Below are 23,881 nucleotides of genomic sequence, written 5' to 3'. Positions count from 1 at the left end.
CAGAGGCAGGCCAGACACAGACCTGAGTGCAGACTGGCTGCGGCCCGGCTGCTGGGGTGAAGCCCAGAAGCCCCGGGACCAGCGGGCGAGTCAGCGGGGACGCGCGAGGCATAGTGCACCCACATCCCTCTGAGCCCCCCAACCTACGTGAGAGGGAGGTGGACGAACACCTGAGGCCAAGACCCCCAGTGGGCAGGTCCGACAGGGCTCTCTGGGGGGGCACCTTCCTCCACCACAGGGCACCAGGGTCCAGGCCAGACCATCGACAGCATGAGCCTGGGACCTTGTAAGTCCAGTCTCCATCTGCCCACAAGGTCCGATCAATCCTTCCTTCATTTATTCATTCACTCGCTCACGCGGTGGCTCAACCACAACAGACGCTGAGTGTGCTGTTGGTGCTGAGGGTTGTCAGCATCACCGCATTTCACACTCCGTCTTCATTCGCTTGACCCCCATTGTGCAGACAGGGAAACGGAGGCTGACAGGGGAGCCCTCTTCCAGGGGCACAGAGCTGAGACGGAGCACGGAGCCGTGTTTGGACCAAGCCTGAGGCATGACGCCACCGTGCTCTGCATGCGTGACGGGCACGTAATTCACCAACTCAATTCGCCAACTCGCCAGGTGGGGGAGAAAAAGGGGGGTGCCCAGAGGTGGTGGCATTTTGGGACAAGGGGCATTCTGGGAAAAAGGTTGGGGGGCTTTGGTTCACCGTGAGCCCCTGTAGGCTGGCAGAGACCCTCAGTTGCGCCTGGGGAGGCGTAGGGCGGGGGGCTGCCTGTAACCCACCCCTCGCCCCCTTCACAGCAGCCTCCTCCAGGCTCCCGGGCTGGGAGCAGGAACTGAAAGGCGAAAAGGAACCAGAGGAAGCGTGTGCGAGTGTGAGTGTGTGTGTGTGTGTGTGTGTGTGCGCGTGTGTAAGTGTGTGTGTGTGTGTGTGTGTGTGCCCACGCGCCCACAAATACATGAGTGAGTGGCATGTAATTACCTAAAATTGTTGGTTAGAAGCGGATGTAAATAACCAAAAAATATGTGGGGAAGGGGGGAATGCTCATCAATTAAAGCTAATTACTTAACAGCTAATTGAAATAATGATGGTCTGTATTTGAATATGCTAATGAGGCTGAACCTGTCTTGGAAAAGGTAATTGGAATAAAAATTGAGGGAACGTGGGGCGCTCCGAGCTCCCCACCAGCCTGGCCGGGGCGGAGGCCTCCGGGCTGAGCTGCAGCCAAGACCAGGTGCGTCGCCCCTCCTATGTCCAGGCCGCTGACCACATGTGTGCCCACTGGAGAGCCCTCTCACTGCCGTCGGCCCAGCAACGCCTGCTCTCCTCTCCTGGGTCCTGGTCACCCTGACAACACCAGCTCCTCTCTAGCCGAGCTGTCCAAAGGCGGAACAAACGAGGAGCCACTCACTGCGCAGGAGCCAGGCCATCCCACTGGGAGCTCAGTGGTCCCTCTCACCTCACATGCTGGACACCTGCCCAAGGCTTTTCACTCTCCATCGGCATCACCTGCAGACCCACAGATCACACACGTGTGCACACACACTCACGGCTCTCTGCAGGCCCGCTCCGGCACACGTGGGCATGGGCGCATACGTGCCCTCTCCAGCCCCCCGGGTCCTGCCCTGCAGCAGCCAGCGCATGGCTCAAGGGGCTGAACACAAAGGGACTACCAGGCCAATGACAGCCCTGGGGCCCACTCCCACCTATCTGTCCCTAACCGGCAGACCCAAAGCATCACATTCAGGAGCTGCCCTGGTGGGAGTCACCAGCTCCCTGGATAGTGTGTGGGCCTGAGAGGGTTGGGGGCGGGGCCTGGAGGGGCTGCACTCCTATAGGAATCGAGGTGATCACACCGTCTCAGGGTGGCACTGGTGCTGGAAGCCCGCAGGTCTGCACAGTCACGCACGCAGCGGATTTGCAGGGCCATCGCGGGTGGAGTTCGGTCCAGTGAAGCCGGCGATCTGAAATCAAGGGGTGTGGCCGGGGCAGCGTGTGCAGGTGGGCAGCTTGGTGTGGGATTGGCAGGGGCCGCTGGACAGGGAGCCAGCCCGCCTGCCCTGGGGGTGGGGGGGCGGGAGGGAACCAGGTGGCAGCCGGAGCTGGCAGCCGAGCAGAGCAGCTCACTGGGCGACCCCCACACGCCCTGGAATGCTACACCTTAGCTCCTCCCCTGTTGGAAAGGGACAACGGTGGCCGCCTCTCACCGGCTCACAGCCCAAACCCACAGGCCAGGGAGCTCCGAAAGCCGCAGAGACCACCTGGGCTGGAGGGGGCCAAAGGTGATGATGCACCCTGGAAAATGCACACACACAGTGGTATCTGGGGGTTCACCTGGGACCCCAAAGACCATTTGGGAACTCTAACTCTCCATTTTACAGGTGAGAATGCACCTGTGCAGGAATTCCACAGGAGGGAAACTGAGGCCCAGATCCATTAACTGAATTGTCATGGGACCAGGTAGCACGGAGGCCCAGACACAAGGCAGCCCAGAGGCTGGTGGATCCCAGGACACAGAGAGGTAAACTGAGGCGCTGAGAGGCCAAGTGACTGCTCCCAGACCACACGGGGAGTGGGGGGTGGTGAGGCCTCCCTTCCGGGCGCTGCACGCAGCGGGCGAGGCTCTGTCCCCGCTATGCGGTGCCCCTCAGGCGGTGGAGGCAGCAGCTGTGCGGGAGCAAACCCAGGCTGGCTCCCCTGGCGTCCGAGTGGGGCCCCCCAAATCCTCCTCCTCCTCCTCCCAGGATGGGAGCACCCCTCTACTTGCAAACGGGTAAGAGGGGTGGAAAATAAGAGGGCCAAACTTGACATTTGCATTTCAAACACTTATATCAGCAAAACGAATAACAGTAATTATGCCATTTGCATATTTTGTGCAATGATTGTTTAGCGAGAGGGGGAGGGCTCCTGCTGAAGCTGCGTCGCCTGCAGCCCCACCCACCAATCAGAGTCTCCGTCCAGCCTGCCTGCTGAGGCCAGGGGCACAGGGGTGCCCCAGGGAGCAGGCAGACACCGGCCCCTGTCTGGGCGACCTCTCCCACTACATGGGCCTGGCCTGGCAGAAGCCAGGCACCCCCTCTGTGAAATGGGGAGCTGCTGGCCGCTCTGGGGCCCTGCAGGTGTGCCCCCCATTACTTGTCACCTCAGCCTACGCCCCTTCTCCAGGTTCTGTCCCCAACCACTCCACAGCCTTTCCAACTCAGCCCTCCCCTCCCCCAGCATGCAGCCACCTCAGGACCGTGGACCGATCTGTGCCCCGCCTGGAAGCCTTCCTCCCAGATCCACCCACGCAGGCTCCTCTTGTCATTCACAGGCCAGTTCCAATGTCACTTCCCAACCACCCTGATGGGACAAGCAGGGCTGCCCTCTCTGGGACCCAGAACTCTGCCAGGCCCCAAGCTGGCCTCACTGCAGGGCCCAGCCCACTGCCTGGCACACAGTAGGCCATCAGCAATCCAGTGTGCTCTACTCAGGTCCCCTGCATTCCACCTGGCAGCATTTGCCAGGCACCTGCTGGGAGCTCGGGGGCTGACGGGGTGACCCTGTACTGACCCCAAGGAGGAGGCTTGATGAGGAGGTTTTCCAGCTCAGGGCGCCATGCAGCAAGGGCCTGGGCCTGGCAGGAAGGGGAGGCTGAGCTCACCAGCCCCCAGGCCCACCCCTCCCCAGGCTCGCTGCGGGCGCAGCCTTCCAGGGTGCAGGGGTTCCCCACCTGGTTCTTTGCCAAGTTGATGTGTGCAAGGTCTGTGTGTGAGTGCATGACTCATGTCTGTTCTGTGTGTGTATTTAAGTGTGTGTATATGTATGTGTATATGTGAATGTATTTATGTGTGTATATGTGATGATTGTGTGTGCACGTGTTTGTATTGTGTGTGTGCATGCATGTGTATTTGAGTGTATGTATATGTGTGTATATGTGATGTACATATGCCTGTGTGCACGTGTTTGTATATGAGTGTGCATATGCATGTGCGTGTGCGTGCGTGCATGTGCGTGTGTGCGCGTGCGTGTGCATGTACTATAAAACCTGGGTCAGGGCGTAGGAGCCAGGGCTCTGCATGCCCGCCCCCCACAGCTCAGTCTGGGGGTGAGGAGGGGAGGGGATTGCCCCAACCCCCATCAGGAGCTGGGAGAGGGCAGTGGCCCTCACAGCATCCCATGGACCCCCCTCCCCCTGCCCTCCCCTCACCACACCCTCCCCATCGCAGCTGGGCTGGGACCCCCAGAGGCCACACAGGAAACCTCCTCCCCTGAGGAGGCTCTCCCTTCTCCGGAACAAGGGTCATAAGAGTAAAGCCATCACCGCAGCACGTGTGGTGGGCAGACTCAGTAAATGTCACGTGCGTTTCCCCAGAGCCCCAAGAGGTGGGAACTATGTTATTACTAAGTCTGGGTTTCAGATGGAGAAACTGAGGCTCAGAGAAGTGACCTGCCTTGCCCAGGGTCACAGACATGAGCCAGGATTTGTGCTGGGTCTGCCTGACCCCTTTTTTTTAGGGCATACACCCCAAAGCACTGACTCCTGGTGACAGAACTTAGGACAGGTGTCATTAGCAGCCCCATTTCACAGATGAGAAAACTGAGGCCCACACACATGAAGAGACCTGCCCAAGATTACCCAGGATATTGCTAAACTGGGCTAACAGCTCTGCTTTTGATTTAAAGTCAGGCAGAGGCAGCGAAGGGGACTGTCCTGATGGTAATCATAGCTCCACAGTTCCTGCGCTGGCTGCGGGCAGTGCCACCACCCTCCTGCCTTTAATCTCCTCCCACTGGCCTAGGCTGCAGGTGAGGCAGAACCCAGGTGAGGCCCCTTCCCCTGGTAAACTCTGAGCAGTAATTAACTCCTCGCTTCACACCTCACAGCCCCACAAATTCCAGAGGCAGTAAACAGTTAAATGTGAAATATTAAGCCATAAAAAAAGCTAGATGAAAACAGAATTCAATATTTATCAGTCCTCAGGAGGGAGACAGGCTTTCCAAGTTCCAGAGGAATAGAATAAATTGTAAAAGAAACGAGAGGCAGACTTGACCATATAAAAATAAGGAAAAGGAACATAAAAAATAACAAAAATTAAAAGATATACAATATACAGGGGGAAATATTCATGTCAGTTGTAACACAGAAATGATAGCTACCTTCATTATGTAACGAACTCATTCAAGTTGCTGAGGGAAACACCAACAATGTATAAACAAGTGGATATAAGAACAGACACAAAGAAAATACAGGTAATTAACAAACATGAAACAATGTTCAACCTCTTGCATAATCAGAGAAATGCAAATTTTAAAAAAATACAGTGAGATACCATTTAGGCTCATCAAATAAACCATGATCTAGCAACAACAACCCCACCCCACCCCCACCCCACCCCCAAAAAAAACCCTAAAGATAGATAATACCCAGTGCTGGTAAGGTAATGGTGAAAATGGCAAAATTCTTTCAGAAAGTCATTTGGCAAGAAATACAGATGAAAAGTTCTTCAAATGTGCATGGCTTACAGCAGACGACATGCTTAATGGTAAAACCAAAACCTTTCCTTTGAGATCAAGACCTACACGAGGATTCCTGCTACCACCACTTCTATTCCAAGCTCAGCCAGTGCAGTAAGGCAAGAAAAAGAAATAAAAATGATAGAATTCAGAAAGGAAGAAACAAAACTAGTCAGTCACAGGCGTCACGATTGTGTACATAAAAATCCCACAGGAAGTGCAGACGCCGTAATGCATGAGAGAGCTTCGAGCTCTGAACATAAAACCCATGTACAAGTGTGGAGTGTGTTTCTATACATTTGCAGTAAGTAGAAAATGAACATTTATTAGAAAGTCAACACTGCAAGTTGATCTATAGATTCAATGTAATCACCATCAAAATCCCAGAGGATTTTTTTTCTTTCCATGGAACTTGTCAAGCCGATTCTTAACTTTAAGTGGGCTGAGACAAACTCTAAACAAAGACATGGCTGAGGGAGGGGTTTTACTTTATCAGACAATTATAATTTTTTACACAGCTGCAGTCATTGAGACAGTGTGGTCTTGGTACAGGATTAGAGGAGTGAGCCCATGGATCAAAACGGGAAGCTCAGAAAGTGACCTAGGATCGACCCTGGATAAGACGCAGGAGGCTCAGGAAACCAGCGGGAAAGAGGGCCTTGTTGATCAGTGAGCTCTCTACAGGGGAGTTAGGATCTAGAGCACTGCCTCACACCACACGCAAAACCAATGCCAGGTTCACTGAAGACACAGCTGGGGAAAGAACTATATATTTTAGAAGACAATCTCTAGGCAAATATGTTATACAAGAATATATTGATAAATTTTACTCCATAAAAATAAAGAATTTCTGCTCTTAAAAATAATAAAAACACAGGCCACAAACAACAGAAGATAACCATTCTTCTATCTATTCTGAGGAAATGCTATCTCATTCAGAATCTATGAACCCCTATAAATCAGTGAGAAAAACACAGACACCTCAATAATAAATTGGGGAGAGGTCTTGAAAAGGCATTCCACAGATGAGATCCCAGCCGATGGCCAGAACACAAACCAACTGTAACAGACACTCAACTTTGTAAAGACAGAGAAACTTCAAAGTGTAGTGAGTCTCGTGTTGGGGGACATGTGAAACAGGCGACCACGCTGTGCTCTGGGGCCCGACATGTCCCTGCCAGGCTGGGAAACAGCGCCGGGATCCCACAGGTGTGAGCCGCAGACTCAAACACACACAACAGAACAGATGCAAAAAGGCTCCTCACGGCCCCAGACTGGAAGTGACCCTGGTGCTCAAGTGGAATCTCTACAGCAACGAAAATGACACGTGGACGGAGCTCCCCCAAATCACGTCGACCCAAAGGCCAAGGTCAGAGAAGACCGTGTGTGCTCTGCTCACACTTGGGTCAAGTTCACCAACAGCCAGCCCAGAAGGCATCAGTCCGGTGCTGGCGGTGTGTTCAGGAAGGGGGAGAGAGGGCTGTGGTCAGGGGGAGGGCCCCGGAGCTGGGCACAGGCTAGGTCCGCACGCAGTGTGCACCAGGCAGGCAGGCTCTGCGGCCAGGAGCCCAGACGCACTGACCCAGGGACGGGCAGGACCCAGACAGGCCCGGCGGCTTCGGGGCGCGGGGCCATCCTGTCTCTTGACCCCTCGAGGCACTGCTCATGCCCGGAGAAAAGCTCGCTGAGCGGTAGGTACCTCAGGACGTGTGAACTTTTCTGTATGTCGGTTGTACTTCAACTTGTAAGTTTTTTAAGGGCCGTGCCACCTGTGTAACAAACTCTCCTCCTCAGAAGGAGAAAAGCCCAGAAGGAAACTCTCTGAAATGCTGACGCGCTCCTCTTTTCGTACTCGCTGACCGTTCTGTAGCGAGGAGATACATACACATGTAGCTTTTGATCTTAAAAAGAAATAATATGCTAGTACATACACTAGAATGCCAGGCCAACACAAAAGCGCCGTGCTAATTAGCGCTCTGTGACCCAGGCTGGCCAGGTGCTTTGGGTGCTGAGGGGAACCCAGGGCGGAAGCTGGCACCGGCTGGGGCCCCCTCCGCACTTCTCGCTGCAGCCCGGTCATCCTGCCGACAGGAAGCTGAGGTGCCGTGTGCTGAGCAGAGCCACGGGGAGCTGGGAGGGTAGAGGCAAAGGGCGGCAGCAGGGCTTCGCGGCACTGACCTGACACGCTGTGCGGCCCATAAATTTGTTGAGTGCTTATTAGAAATATGAAAACGAGGCTTGAAATTTGCTTGTGTCTATGAAATGAAGGCTGAGGTTCCCTCAGACTCTAACTGGCTAAGATTTGGTGAGATGTCCCATTGCAGGCACAACATAAAAAGGCATCTGGACAGATGCGGAGTGTCCAGGCGAGCCTGGAACGGTAGTACGGGGCACACTGGACAGTCGCCGTGTCCTGCACACCCTCCTGCCGTCTGTCCAGTGACCCCTGTTCCTCTCTCAGGCATCCAGGCCGCCCTCGCAGGAAGCCTGGACCCCAGCTGCGGCGTCCAGCCCGCTGAGTCCCTGCCTCCCCTCGTGTCCGATACCTGCTGACCGCTGACGGTGATGGACAGTGACGGCAGCGGTAACAGCTCACGCAACACCGACTGCATTCCAGGACTGACTTCCCACTCCCCTTCATCCAACCCCACGAGGTGAGCCTGTCTTTAGACCCGTTCTCCAGCTGGGGATCAGAGCGTAACGCCCAGGCCAGTCATCACCCTGCTCAGCAGCCCCCCTCACCGCAGGCAGCCTCCCTGGGGGACCGGGGCATCCGGCAGGGAGGCCTGTGGGCTCCTGTCTGCACCCCTGCTCCCAGCCCAGCAGCCTCTGTTCAGGTGAGTTTGCTGAGCGATGACAAACACCTCACCGTGTTCCCACCCACACAGGCAGCATCGATAAGAGGGGGAAAGAGGCTTCCCAGGAGCGCGGGGTGAGGGCGCCGTGGCAGCCCCTGAAGTCCTAGAGGAAGCAGAGCAGGTTTGCGGCTCTCCTTTTCTCATGCCACCGGGGGAGGTGGGAGCCTTTCTGAAGATGAGGAAACAGCCTGAGGCCCGCGAGGCCAGCAGGAGGGCAGCTGGGACAGACCCCAGACCCCAACACTGCCCCACTCCCAGGTACTCAGCTCCGTCTGCAGAGGGGCAGGGAGGGCTCACTTGGCCGCCTTCCTGCACACGACTCCCCAGCAGCCTAGATACCTGCCGTGGGGGGGGGGGGTGCACAAGAGGCCGCTATCCCAGGGCTGTCGGGCCTCAGGTTCGTCTGTGAGGCCCTCCCCACGGCCCCTCTGGAGCCTGACTCACACCTACCTCTCCTGCCAGGAGGAAGCCATCCGTCCTTCCTCTCACCGTCACTTACAGCAAACTCTCCCACACACTGACACAATGACTGACACACACACACACACAGACACACACACACACACACACATACACGGCGGTCCCCACCCCTCCTGGGAGGCCCCGACCAGAGAGGGCAGTGGTTTTTACAAGCTATCTAAGCGAGTAGGGGAGGGGGCTGGGCCTGGACCCCGGCCTGGATACCAATGCCACCTCCTCCAAGACGTGGTCCAGCCTGCCCCACCTAAAGGAGCCACCAGGGGCTGCCAGCAGATCACCCACGGCCAATTCCGCAGAGCCCTGGCTCTCACGTTTTCCTCCCTTCTTTGCTTGTTTGTATCACCCCCACTGGACTGTCAGCTCTATAAGGACATGAATCACATCTGTCTCCTTCACTGCTGTACCCTGGCATCTACACCAGCACAGGGCTTAGCACACAGTAGGCACTTAATACATGCACACTTCATGAGGGCATAGACTTCGTCTTGCAAGCCCAGGGCACGGGGCAGGCCGAGGTCTGCTGAGTGAATGTCTGTGAATAAATGAATGAATGAATGGAAATGAATGAAAAGCAACCAGGTTTTCAAAATGGGGGCCATGGGCAGGGCTGTGTCCACCCCTCTGCGTCTGGGCGGGACGGGGCCTCGGCCTGTGTCACAGGCTACTCCTGACCTCCACTTGGGTGTCTGACCCCTGAGTGTACGGCCCAGGGGAGAGGACATGGGCTGGTATCGGGAGGGGCTGGACAGGGCGTGTGGGGTCCCCATCGCTCTGGTCCAGGGCCAGGGGCTCACTGTTGTCGGCGTGGAGGGAGCGAGGCTTCCAGCCCCCATGTCAGCAGGAGTGTGTGAGTGGACTTGACGAGCTGGAGCAGAGCCGTCACAGCCCTGGCCAGCTGCGGTGAGTCGTAAAGTCACGGGAACAGTCCCTCCTGTGAATGTCAAGTGCACGCACGCTGATGGCCTTGGCCACAAGGTGCATTGCACTGTCTCGTGATGCAAGATGGTGAGGGACACATGCAGACGCCCTCCCACAGCACCGAGGCTCCTGCGGGGGGGGGGGGGCCAGGAGGCCCCACGTCTGGGGGGCACACAGGGGTCAGCAGCTGCATCCCTGGCTTGCTGGTGTCAGGAAGCCCCACCTCCATGTGACAGAAAGGTTGGTTTTTCTCTGGAAAGGACCTTACGTAGTTCCAATGAGACCCAGAATCTCGAGTGTGGGTTCCAATGCCCCTCCCCAAAGGGGCAGCTGCCCAGGAGTCGCGTGAGACCCAAATGGGCCCTGGGCGAGGTGTGCGGCAGGCGGCCCTTCAAGCCAGTCTAAGTGGCCCAGAGCAGTCGGGAGAACCCGGCATGGTGACCACAGCAGTGTGTTGGTGTCCCTGTCTCGTGTCTGTGCCCTCAGCCCTGCGAAGAACTCTTTACCCGGGCAGGTGGGTGTCTGGGTGCTGGGGGCCACCTCCTTTGAGATGGTTTCCTGAGTCAGAGCAGTGGGGGACCCCCTCCAGTGTCACAGCACATGCCTGTGGGCGACTGACGAGCCTGGAATCCCCTCCTAGGCCTCACCCACCTCCCTCCAGCCTCCCAGGCCCTTGGTGACGGCACTGCGGTTGCCATGGAAACCTGTGGCTGAGCAATGACTTCACAGGCCAGTGCAGGGGGCAAAGCTGCGCTGGGCCTGCCTGGTCTCGCAGCAAAGGAGCAGGGAAGCCGCCTGGCAGAGGCGGGGGGTTCAAGGCGAGGGCACCCTCCCACGGCAGGCTCCGTCCCACTCCCTGGCGGAGGTGGCTGGCGGGGCGGGCAGCTGGAGCTGCCTCAGGCCCCCATCTCCCTCTCCAGAGGGGGCAGGACACCACAACTGGGGCCCGTGGGGCCGCTGGGCTCCAAGCGGCAGGCCCACGGCCAGGCCCGCGGTGCACGGCTCATCCTGCATGGACCCAGCCAGTGGGGCCATCTGACGCTTCCCCCCGAATCCTGCTCACAGGGGTTTGCGGGCCATTGCTGGGGAGAGGAAGTACTTTCACGTCTTCCATTGGCTGGCCCACCCCCAGGGAGCCAATCACGTGTGCCCACCTGTCACACCAATTCAGGTCTCCCCAACACCTGCTCCGTGCCTGGGGTTGCCATGGGGATGAGCTGGGCCAGTGTGGGCACACCTGTGTCCACAAGGGGCTGTGGGCACCACCGCGGCATCCACAGGTGCTGTGCACACAGGTCTGCAGGGGTGCCCGCACCTACGCACAGCTCCCATGTCCCCACGTGTGCACACTCACACACGCAGCTGCCGATGCACACGGCTGTGTGGTCTCACGCCAGGACACGGGCCCCCCAAGCACACATCATCCAGGGAGCACGTGACCTGGCCAGGCCACACACAGGCCCCGACCATGGTCCCCTATGACGCATGTCAGGAGGCAGTGGGTGCCTTCTCTCCCTTCTCTCCTTTAATGTAATCCACAACTCGATGGGGCAGGAATTCAAGAAGCTCTCCCCAATTTCCAATGGAAGACATAGAGGCTCAGAGAAAGAAGGGAACTTGCCCAAGGTCACTGGGCCCTCAGAAAGTTCTGGAGCTGGTGAGGAGTGGGGGGTGGGAAGGCCAAGAGGGCATCAAGATCCCCGAAAATGTCCTTGTCCGTCGGAGCCCGGCCCCTCCCCGCACCCAGCCAGAGGCAGCTGCAGCCTGGGCGAGCGGGTCACTGGCCCCGTGCGTTTCCTGTTCATGAATCTGCATCTAATACCCACATGAGGAGAAACCGCTAATGTGATGGATTTTCCACGTTTACAGCATCGTCATGGCCGCCTCCCTGATTAGCAACCATTTTTCTTGGCTGCCTCTTCCCAGCGCCACCCCCACCCCAGCTCTCAGCCCCACGCCCTGTCCTCACCTCCCTGCCAGGCGCCCGCCCCCAGGATGAGCGATGAGTGGCCTCAAGGCCACAGGGAGGGGGCCTCACCCCCGGCGGACAGAGCAGCCTGGCCTGTCCCCGCAGCAGTGCTGTCGGGGTCCTCTGAGAGCCCCGTCTTGGATGGTCAGGCTGCACGGAGCTGTCCAGACCCCAGTGACCAGCCCTGGGGTTAGGGCGTAGCTGCAGCACTGGGGGAGGCAGGTGCGGGCAGCCCCCCCGAAAAAGGCCCCTCAGGCGGCAACAGCGCCCTTGCACACCCCTCACAATCCCTGATAACAAGCTTCCGCTCCCATCTGCCTCCCGCTTGGCAATCAATTCCCGGTGCAGGTGAAGAAACCGAGGCCCAGAGTTAGAAGTGGCTTGTCCAAGGTCACAGAGCCAGGAAACCCAGAATCGGTCACCGCATGCAGTGGGGGCAACAGGAGTCCCTGGTGCCAGCACCATCCCAGCCAGCCACCCTGCCATCTGGGTGCCATGGGCGCCAGGGCGACAGCCCAGCCCAGTACCAGTCTTGCCAGGCTCACAGGCACATGTCACTGGTCAGGAACACAGAGTGGCCTTTAAATACTCCAGCAAATTCATGCGGTGGCATCTCCCTGCTTCCCGGCCGCCTGCGGCGCCAGGCCACACCGCTGAGGCCTAATGAGCGGTGAAAGTCCATTTTTCAAAGTTAAACATTTCCCAGGCTCCCCGGACAGCCTGGTGACACCGAGGTACAGGGCCAAGACAGCCACTCGGGGAAGTCGCCGTCCACTCCGGCTTCCACACCCCTTCAGCTCTCACTGCCCACCGGGCGCCCACAGAAAACCTGCCTCTGGTTTAGACCCCGCCTCTCTGGGGCTGAAGTGGTAAAAGGAAACCCGAATTTGGACTCAGGCTGCAGCTCGAGCCTCCGCTCTGCTCCTTCCTGGTTCTGTGAGCCTGGCTGAGTAAGGCACTTGTCCAGCTTCAGTGTCCCCATCTGCCATTTGATGACATCAGCCCCCGGAGCCATGGTCGCCCACACTCACATTTGTTCCAAGCCCCTGTCCATACCGACACTGTAGTTCTTCCAGTCTTTGCAGGTGTATCTATCATCATTCATTCATCCAACTTGCAGCCATCCATTTACTCACCTACCATCCTCTCCTCTTATTATCCATTTTCCATCCATTTTATACACCCATCCATTCACCTATCGATTCATTCATCATCTGTCCAATTTATCCATCCATCCATCCATCCATCCATCCATACGCCCACTACCTTACCCATCTACCCATCCATTTATGGGTACATAAAGATTATACCAAGCATGGGGAATGTGCCAGTTCTGGACCAGGGCTGAGCCCAGGCCCCCAAATCCTGACCCAGTGCCCTTTTCAGGATGGCAGGTACTCAAACAGCTCAAGGAGTACCCACTCTGTCACCGGCTGTGGCTCGGATCCCTGCCACCCGGGAAAGAGCTCTTCTCCCCCACTCGGGGTCTCTTCTCCCCCACTCGGGGTCTCTTGGGGACGACCAAAGCTAGGGGACGACCAAAGCTAAGGGACGCGGGAAGTGCCCCGCACTGACTCTGCTTCGAGACTGCGTGAACCTGGTCGAGAACCTCATCCTCTCCGCCTGTAATGGGGCACACGACTGCAGAGACTTCAAATTGGGCCGCACTGGAAAAGTGGCTGGCTCAGAGGACTCCAAATGGACAATGGAGTTGGGGGACTCAACAAAATGATTAAAATGAGAGGGACAGGATATATTTTTCCCTTGCCACCAATTCCACAGCTTCTCAAGGGTCTGTGATGCACCAGGTTCCAGCCACCAGCTAACGTGGGACTAGCCCTGCCCAGGTGGGCCCTCTGCAGATTCCAGGGCAATAAAACACCCCAAAATATATTCACGGTTCTTTAGCAACCCATGGCTGTGAGGACTGAGCTGGGATCTGTATTCCTTACTCTGTGTCCGTCCATCCTTCTGTCCCTCATTTGTCCCTCTGTTCTCTCGGCCCCAGACACATTATATGACTGGAAAGTAACTAAGAACCCTGAAATTGTACTTACACACTCACCCTTGCAAGCACACACACGTATACATGTGTAAACACACACGCACACACACTACAGACAGTGTGCCGTGTAGAGAGGCTATGTTAAAAAACAATGTTTCTAAATTAAAAATGAATGGACTATTAATAAATGCAACAACTTGGATGACTCCCCAGGGAATATTGCTGAGTGAAAAGAAATCCAATCCCAAAAGCCACATACTGCATGAGTCCATTGATGCAGCACACTTGAAAAGACAAAATTATAGAGATGGAGAACAGAATTGCAGCTACCAGGGTCAGCAACGGGGTTAGGGGAGGAGCTAAGTTTGGCCATAAATGGGCAACAAATGGGACCTTTGTGTTGGCGGAAATGTTCTGTGTCTGGATGTATCACTGTCAACATCCCACTTGTCATGACTAGTTTTACAAGATGGTACCACTGGGGAAAACTGGGGAAAGGGTATGTGGGGTCTCTCTGAATTATTTCTCACAACTTCAGGGTACTTTACAATGATCTCAAGGTTAACATTTAAATTTTAATAAATTAAATAATGCCAAATTACAAGACATGCAAAGAAACAAGAAAGGGTATCTCATACTCAGAATAAAAAGCAGCCAATAAAAACTGTCACAATGTCACAAGATGTTGTGGATAACAGACAAAGACTTCAAAGCAGCGATCACAATGCTGTTTAAAAAAAAACAAAACAAAAGATAATCATGTTGGAAGAATTAAAGGAAATTATGATGACAATGACTCAAAATACAGAACCTTCATAAAGAGACAAAAGCTATTTTAAAAATGGAAATTTTGGAATCCAAAAGTACAATATGTGAAAATTTATGAGGGGCTCAACAGTAGATATGAGATGGCAGAAGGAAGAATTAGTGAACCTAAAGATAGATCAGAAGAAATTATAAAGAACAGAGAGAAAAAAATAGAGAAAAAAAAATGAAATGAGCCTCAGATGTCTGTGGGACAACATCAAGGGTACCAACATACATGTGATGGAGTCCCAAGAGAGGAGGGAGAAAGGGGCAGGAAAAACATTTGAAGAAATAATGGCTGAAAACTTCCTAAGTTTCATGAAAAACCTTAATCTAACAGATGCAACTTCAACAGACCCCAAGTAGGATGAAAACAAAAATACCCACACCTAAACACGTCGTAATCAAACTGTTGAAAGACAAAAAGAAAATAGAAAGAAAAAAGGTGATTTATCACATGCAGAGTTAAGATACTATGATCAACGGCTAATTTCTCATTAGAAACTATGGCGGTGAGAAGGCAGTGGAATGGCATATTCAATGTGCTGGAAGAAAAACGTCAACCAAGGATTTCATATCCCACAAAACTACCTACAAAAATGGAGGCAAACTACAGACATTCGTAGACAAAGGCTGAAGTAATCTGGTGCCAGCAGACCTGCTTTAGAGAAAACACCAAAGGCTGAAAGGAAATTGTGCCTGATGGCAACTCAAATCTACAGAAAGAATGAAGAGCCCCAGAAGTGGAAAACATGTAGATGGATGGAAAAGACTCTATAGGTGTGTTTCCTCTTTCCTTCCCTTCTTTTAAAAACATAAGATTATTTATAACCCTATATTGTTGGGGTTTTAGCATTACTGATGCAATAAGGATGCCAATAACAGTACAAAAGAGAGAAGAGAAACTAGGACTATATTGGAGTAAAGTTTCCCTATTTTACTATAATTAGTGCTAATCTGAAATCATTTGTAATGAGTTAAGATGCATAGTATTATCCCCAGACTAACTACTAAGAAACAACTCAAAGGAATATAGTTTTAAATTTTTAATCGAGAAATTAAAACAGTACACGAAAAGTATTTACCTAACACAAAAGAAGGCAGCAAAGAAGAAACAGAACTAAGGGGGAAAAGAGGAGATGTGTAGAAAACAACTAAAAATGGTAACCATATCAAATCAAAAATTACATTAAATGTGAATGGACTACACAGCCTAATCAAAAGGCAGAGATTGTTAGACTGGATTAAAAGAACAAAATCCAAGTATATATTGTCTAAAAGTGATACGTTTTAGGTTCGAAGTACAACCATGTTGAAAGTAAAAGGATGGAAAAGTACATGCAAATGATAATCATAACAGAGGTGAAGGGGTTAAACTAACATCAGGCAAAATAGACTTTAAGATAAGAAATGTTACCACAGGCAAAGCGGACATTTCGTAATGATAAGCAGGTCGATGTGACTCAGGAAGATGTGACAATTATAATTGACTATGCCCATAACAAAAGAGCCCAAAAATACATTAAGCAAAAATGTATTTTTTTTTATTGAAAGGAGAAATAGACAATTCAACAATAATGGGAGATTTCCATACTCGGTTCTCAACAACTGATAGAACAACTGACAGAAAATGAGCAAAGGTGCAGAAGAGTTCAACACTGTTCCCAGCGTGGCCTGACTGACACGGGCGGGACTTCCCACCTCGCACAATCCACACTCTTTAAATGCACACGGCACTGATGCATTCTCCAGGAGTCATGTGTGACTGGCTATAGGACAACCCTCAAATCATAGAGAGTATATTCACTAATGAAATTAAATTAGAAACAACAAAGAAATAAATCTGATAAATCCCCCAAATATTTGGAAAATGGAAAACCGAAGTTTTAAATAACCCATGAGTCAAAGAAATCACAAAGGAAATTAGAAAATGTCTAATGAGAGAGAAGAAACTAATTATCAAAATCTGTTAGTAGAGTGGAAACATCATTACCAACCCTGCAGAAACTAGAGCGAGCATAAGGGAATGCTATGAACTCGCGCAAACGGGTCAGACACCTTAGATGAAGTGGACACATCCCTGCAAAGACACAAATCACCAAAATTATTCAAAAAAAATAAATAAAAAGCCTGAATAGATTTATAACCGTTTTTGAAATGAATGATTAATTTAAACGATTCCCACAAAGAAAGGCCCAGGCCCAGAGAGGGTTTTGTGGTAAATTCTGTCAAATATTTAAAGAAATAATATTCAACTTTCACAAACTCAGAAAAAAAAGAGAGAGAGAAACTTCCCCACTTGGTCTATGAGACCAGTGTTTCCCTGATACCAACACCAAAGACGTCGTTAAAAAATAACAGACCCATACACCTCATGAACACAGGTGTGAACATCCTTCACAACACATTAGCAAACCAAGTCCAGCAACACATAAAAAGCAGGGGCTGCCTGGTGGCCTGGACCCCACAAGCCCCTCCCTGGCCCCTGGCTCCCCCCATAATGAAGAGCAGAGCAGGTTACTCATGTCCCCCACCCAGACTCAGCACTCCCATCTGGGAAATGGGCAGAAGGGCTGCAGGGTGGGACGAGGGGGTCAGAGATGGGCAGATCGGGGTTCTCGCACTTGAAAGCCGTGAGTATGGCCGGTCACTTCAGTCCGTGCCTTGGTCTCCTCCCTGTGACCTGGGCACACAGCAACACCCCTCCTGGCTGTGTGAGGGTTCCCAGTGGTGGGCAGGGTGTGGGCAAGGTTCTGTGGTTCTAGGTGTCCTCAGGAGACAGGACGGTGGCAGGTGGGGCGGGAGAGGAGCCGGGGGCTCCTGCAGGGCTTGCAAAGGGAGCAGATCCCCATCAGAGCCGAGGGCTGGCTCGGAACTAGCGCCCCTCCCCTCCGCCTCGCCTGTCTCCCTGGCCGGTGGCTTCCCAAGGGCCCCCCCAGGACACAGCATGACCCTGGACTCTTGGCGGGAGCCCCTGGGGACTCTGCACACATCCTTCATTTTATAACCTGTATCCGCTGCACTGAGTTTGCAAAAAACAAAAAAGCAGGCAAATTCATCTTATAGAACTGAGGAATCCGACATTCAGAACGTGCCCTGCACTGGGCAACAGTAACTCGTGGGAGCCGCATCCGTTGCCTGCTCCCAGAGGCGGAGGGGCAGTGCCCCCGGGAGGGCACGCACAGGTGTGTGAACGCACATGCACACACGTGCACACACAGTACACCCCCTCACGCACCCACGCCCAAACCATGCCCAGAGCAGTCCACTTCAGGAGGAAGGGCGCCTCGCCTCGGCTCTGGGTGCTGGGGTTCCCTTTCCCGGCACCCCCAGGGCTGGCGCCAAAGCGCTCTCGTGGTCCACACCAATTCGTCGGGGGGGCCTTCTCCCCCCGCAAGAAAGACATCTTGGGAATGTTTCAGATGTCAAAGGGAAATAGAACTTGCTGGGCGCAATCCTACCACCGACCCCCCATTTCCTATAGATACTCGTATAAACGGGAACCGGGCTTTGCTTTAGAGAATATTTTTCTCCGTAGGAACGCAGCTTCGCTGTTTTAAGCAATGTCACAATAGACGTCGCCTGTCTCCGTCGCCAGCGTCAGCAGCCCAGTCTGGGTTCCATTTCCCCAAGAGGCGGCTCATCTCCACGCGTGCCCCTGGAAGCCCTTCCCTCCAGCACGGGAATCTTCTAAAGCCGTAAGCCAGCCTCACCTCACAGCTGCTCAGGGCAGAGAATGAGTCCGGCCCTTCCCCGGAACTCCGCCACCCTCTCCCCGGGGCCCCACAGCCTCCCCGCTGACCTCTCTCCCTGGAGGTCGCCCCTTGCCCGCCCTGGACCGTGCCAAGCTGACTGCCGCCTCTGAGCCTTTGCACCTGCTGCGGTTTCCGCAGGATCCTCTTTCCCTGCCTCTCCGCACAGCGGGGCGCAGAGGGACATGAGGAAGTGGGGCAAGGGCCCCGTGCGACAAAGCCAGAAGCCCTGGGGGTCCCAGGAGCAGCGACAGCTCCAGCTCACCACGCTGGCCGCTTCCCCAGGCCTCCCCTAGCAGAAGGCAGACCAGGCTCAGTGAGGTGAAGGGACAGTCCCCACAAGCTGGGCCTCCTGACCTGGAGCCACGGCACCCCTAGACTCTGCTCCCAGCCCCACACCCCTGGAGGGGCTGTGCTTCAGACCCACTCGACAGACAAAAGCACCAAGGCATGCCTGCCCACATGGCCGGCTAGAGGCACAGCACCCGACCTGCAGCTTCTGTGGGGCTATCAGAGGAGGAGACCCCTCCGTGGGGACGGCAGAGGCCCCGGGGCAGGTCAGCAAGCACATCCTGAGGGTCCTCAGCCCCTTGTGGAGGGCTGGGATGGTGGAGAGGGCCTTGAGGGGAGCAGGGCCTGGGTACCCATGCTGCCGCCATTTCCCGGCGCTGGTAACACCCTCCCAGCAATTCCCGGCCCTGTGTTGGACACACGGGACCAAGTACAGGGATTCCTCACTGTGCGCTCAGCAAGCCTGCTCTCCACAGCACCTACTGTGTGCATAAGGCCAGGAAAGCCTCTCCAGACGCGGTCCTCGGCCCCCCCGAGTGGGGCGGCACGTGGCTGCCTGTGTCTCTGTTTGTTAGATGAAAGGGAGTTGATGGCTAAGAGGGGCCTGCATTCGTTCTGCTGAAAATAAAGCAGTAAACACGAGGGAGCCCTGGCTGTCTGTCATCTCTCAGGGCCCCCACCCTCGGAGGACCTGGGCAGGACCCATCTGCTTCCCAAGGCAGGGGCTGCCCTGCCTGTGTGGTGAGTGCTAACCCTCACCCCAGCTCCCCGCACACCTCCGCAGCAGACCCCGGCCTCTGCCACCTGTCCACATCTCCAGCACTGCTGGACGGCTCTCAACACGGCCACGGCTTCGGAAAGCCTTACGATCCCATCAGCCCTTTTAGAGAGGTGGCCACTGGAGGGGCAGACCAAGAGGGGTGAGCTTCTGGGGAGGTCTAAAGGGGTGGACAGAGTGGGCCCGAGGCGGTGGGTGGATGATGGCCCTCAGCCCTGGCCTGCCCCACATGGGGAAGCCGCGGGCGGGGTCTCTGGGGCCGCGTGTAAGTGACAGGTGTCTGCAAAGGGCGTCTGCTCTCTCCAGGAGGGTGGGGGTGTGCTGCAGGGGACAGAGCGTGGGGGCCCGGCTGGGCCTAGAGGCTCCTGTGGGCTCTGCCACTGGCTCACGTGGCTTTCCTGGCCGGGCTTGGTTCCCGTCTGTTACATGGAGCCTCTATCAGGAACAATGGCCCTGTATTGATGGCCTGGGCGGGCTGCTGGGCAGGGCTGCTGGACGGTCCCCCAGGCTACGTCTCCCACCCTCCGCCTCCTCGTGGATGCCCAGACCGGTCTCTTCCTGCACTCCAGCCTTGTTTTGGGGTGCTGAGGCACTACGGATGGGGAGGCCACACCACGTGCTGTGGGAGTACATCCAGGAGCCGGCAGAGGGAGAACCCTAGAACAAACCACATGCCATGGGGGGGGGCCTGCACCCTCAGTGCCCCCGCTGCTGCTAAGCCCTGTCCCACCTCTGCTCTGCCCCCAGCTGGACGCCTGCCCGTCCTCCCCGGACCATCTAAATGCTGCCCATCCCTTAAAGGCAGGCCAGGCCCCTCCTTAGGAGGCACGTCCCCCAGGAGCCGGGGGCCTGCTCACAGGGAAGGGGAGCCCCGAGGTCTGGAAAGTCTGGAAGTCCTGAGGAATGAAGGCTCCTTGTCGGGCAGGACGGGCTGAGCCAGAGGCTGGGGTCTCTCACCGCACAGCAGCCTGGTGGCGGGCGGGGGGGGGTGCTGCCGTGGGGAGGCCTGGCTGCAGACGTGACCCCAGTGCCCAGGTGCTGGGCCGGCCTGCACAACTCAGCTCCCCCACTGCTGCTCCTCATCCAGGCCTGAGCAGGGAGCCAAGCGGGGGCCCCCTCTTGACCCTCTTGGGAAGGCCGTCAGGCCCTGCTGAGCCCCCCACTGCTCTGGGCCCCTGTTTCAGCTTTGTCTCCAAGCCGAGGACAGCCTGGTCCTGGTTCCCAGGACGACTCCAGCTGTGGCTCCACCAGTCTCTTGCTGTGTGACCTCGGGCGAGGCTGTACCCATCTGGAAGGACCGTGTACACATATTTCTGTTGGTGCTGTCGCCTGTGTCCCATCCCTGGACACAAGCTCCGCCAGTGCCAGGGTCCTATCACACTCTTGTCCCCAGGCCCCAGGGAGAGTACAGAGCAGGCCCTCAGTGCGTTTGCTGAAAACCCTCCAGGGGCTCTCCCAGCTCCAATGGCCAGGAGTGCTTGGTAAAGCCAGGTCTCAGCCAGCCAGCCACAGGGGGTGAGGCGGGCGTAGAGGGTGGTGGGCAGGCAGGCCCAGAGGAAAGAGCTGAGTGTGCAGAGCAGCCACCCCACGTCTTGCTCACCTCCAGGGCCACCATCTGGCATAGGGTGCATGGGTGCAGGGGGGTGACAAGGAGCAAACGTCCGCAGCAGCTGAGGCTGTGCCTGCCCCACTCGAATTACCAGACCTGAACCAACACAGCAGGAGCACAGGACCCCCTTCCGGCACCCTCTCTGCTCCCACTCACTGGGTGAGCTCAGACAATGCCCTTCCCCACTCCAGGCCTCCGTCTCCCCATCTGCACAGTGGGTACTGGGCTGGGTGACACCAAAGTCTCTTCCACATCAGGGCTCCTGTCCCCTGCGTAGGCACTACCATCAGCCACCCCAACAGACACCCACCCAGGGCCAGGGGACACGCGAGCTTCTGCTGGAAGAAACCGGAATCCATGACAAGCCAAAGAGGGAAGCTAGGGCGATGTGGGGACCTGGGGGGAGGGGGGTCACAAATGTACCCAATGTGCCCGCGGCAATGCCACCATCACTCCAGGTTCACGCCCGGAAACGTATGGCCCGGTCACCGGGCCCTGGAGACCCATCTCCTGCCCGTCCACCACTCACTGCATCTTCTCCTGTGCCCCCCTCCACAGGGACCATCCACCTGAAGCTACGGGCCCTGCCTGTTTGCTTCCCGCCGAGATATGTGAACACTCCAAGTCCATGCACCTCAGGTCCTCTGCTGAGGGGAACCGAGCCCCTAAGGGGTAGGGCCAGGGGTGGGGGGAGGCGCGGACCCAGGGCTCAGAGCAGGAGGCTTTCCTGAGCCTTTAGAAAACCCACTGAAATCTGCTTCTGTGTGTGTGTTACAGACACACAGATATGCGACCCAGGCAGACGCTCCACTGCACCCCACTGGTCCAAGTCACTGTCATAGCCATGGCCCTACTAATGGTTCTCTCTTGGAGCAGGTGATTCTGATAAGCACACATTTACAGTCCAAAGATTCAAATCTCTAAGAATATAAGACGGCCGGGGGGGGTTGCTGGGTCTAAGCTCTGGCCCTAGGCTCCCGGGAAGGGGCGGGGGAGGTTTGGGAGGTGAGGGAACAGCAGCCTCTCCCTGGTCCAGGTGTGGGGCACCACTGCTCAAGGCACTTGGAAGAATTGCTGAGTTTTTCAGAGTCCCATGGGCAAAGGGGAAGGGGTGCTTGCTGTTCCTCCTCCAGCCCCAGGTGCTGTGCCTGCCACATCCCTTCCCCTCCCCCCTCCAGGTGTCCAGGCCTCAGGATAAGGTGCCTGTGCCACCTTCTCCTGGAGCGGAGCTGCCTGCTCCGATCAGCCTGCAGCATCAGTCTGAATGGCACGCAGGCAGCAGGCCTGCAACAAGGGCGGGGGGGGGGGCTGCACCTCTGGCTGCAGGAGAGGGTCCAGCTGATGGGGGGAGGGCATGGCTCCCAACCTTTGTGACCCACGGATCCTCAGGTCTTCTGCCCACCAGAGGACTTCAGATGTCTAAGCATGTACGCAGGAAACTGAAGGAACAAAGTGCTGGGGTCCTGGATTGCCACCACCCCTTCCGTAAGTTCAGAGTAAAGGTGGGCATTCTCTGGGGACAAGCCAGCCATCTCGAGTGTGTCCCTCTACCTCTGGGTGTGTGTCCTCTTTTGATGAAGTGGGACACAAACTGGGAGGGGATGTGCACCTGTCCTCCAACGCTGATCAATTAAAAGATGAAAGTTGCAAAGACCCAGGGCAGAGAAGGCCAGGGGGCCAGCTAGGCAGGAAAGATGAGACTATTTGTGACTTGAAAGCAACATAAGCCATTTGCTTGTTTCCTCTGGAGCTGGGCGGAGGCTGGGGGTCTCTGTAAAAACGGATCCTGAGAGAGACAGAGTGCGGAGGGCTGCCCTTTACATTCCCCTAGCTCTGCCCCGCGAAAGCTCTTGTCGCTAGGGCTCCCGGGTCGCAGACCCTGTGAACACTTCCTGCACAGACCCCGCCCAGTACAGAGGGTGAGAGGCAGACACAGCTGCATCCAAGCAAAGGCTCCAGACCCCGCGCGGGAGAGCAAGCACTCACACCTGAGGCTCCGCTGGGGGCTGCACAGAGGGCTCGTGCCACAAGCCTGGAGGCGGGGCCTCCGGGGCAGCCTCTGCACTAAGCCTTCACTGCGGATGGAGTTCCTGCCACAAAGTGCCGGCACCATTACACCCCCATCTCACAGATGTGCAGATTGAGGCTCTGGGAGGTTATCTGCCCCAAGGTCACACAGCCCATGCCTGGAACGGTCTGATTTTGATGAGGCTGTTGGAGGGGAAACACCTTCAGGGACCCCACCCTAAGAGGCAGGCAGGCGACTTGCGGGTTTTAAAGGATGGAGGTGACCCGTCTTTAGAGGCTCAGCATCACCCCCCAAGGAACGACGCTGACAGCGGGTCCAAGGTGGGGGAGGCTGGAGAACAGCGACCAAGTTCAGAGCGAGGACCCCCGCCCCGCGCCAGGGCTTCGACTCCTCCGCGGACGAAGGCGGCCAATTCCCGGCGTGCGGCCGGACGGTCCCCGGTGTCGAGTGGGGCGGCGCGGAACAACGGGAGCCCCGGCCGCGGGGGTCGAGCGCAGGGCGCAGCAGCGTCGGGGCGTCGCGCCGGGGGCGACGGCCCTGGGGGCCGCTCAAGGGACGCGGGCGCTGGGCACCGGGCAGGTCCCAGCGAGGGAGCTCATGTGCGGGGGCAGCCGCGACCGGGGCGGCGACGGGACCCCGAGCCGGACCCCCGCTCTGCCGGGCCGGGCGGAGCCGAGCGGCCGCTCCGCCGCCAAGTTCTTCCAACTTTGCCCGCTGCGCTCGCAGAACGCGCCGCCCCGGGACCTGCCGGAGTCCCGCGCCCCCGGCCCGGGCCCCGCTCGGACGCGGGCTCCGCACTTACCTGCCCGCCGCCGCCGTCCTTCAAGCTCCAACTTCGCTCCGGGGATTGAGATTCCTCCCCGGCTTCGCCCATCGATCCGCACG

General features: G+C 56.2%; 1 protein-coding gene across 6 annotated transcripts in view; it reads right to left on the bottom strand.

The window, feature by feature from the left end:
• ELFN1 (extracellular leucine rich repeat and fibronectin type III domain containing 1) overlaps nucleotides 1-23,881 on the bottom strand; it is a 105,295-nt gene that overhangs the window by 27,470 nt on the left and 53,944 nt on the right. Inside the window, exon 1 of one of the 6 annotated variants that reach the window (XM_019637594.1) lies at nucleotides 23,799-23,860. The exons of the other annotated variants lie outside the window; for them this stretch is intronic. The gene's annotated coding sequence lies outside the window, so the exon portion shown is untranslated. Of the gene's footprint in view, nucleotides 1-23,798; nucleotides 23,861-23,881 lie in introns of those variants that run through there. 6 annotated transcript variants of the gene reach the window in all.

The sequence above is a fragment of the Hipposideros armiger genome, unplaced genomic scaffold (assembly GCF_001890085.2).
Source record: "Hipposideros armiger isolate ML-2016 unplaced genomic scaffold, ASM189008v1 scaffold_33, whole genome shotgun sequence".
Lineage (NCBI taxonomy): Eukaryota > Metazoa > Chordata > Mammalia > Chiroptera > Hipposideridae > Hipposideros > Hipposideros armiger.
This window is presented reverse-complemented; position numbering and strand designations above follow the sequence as displayed.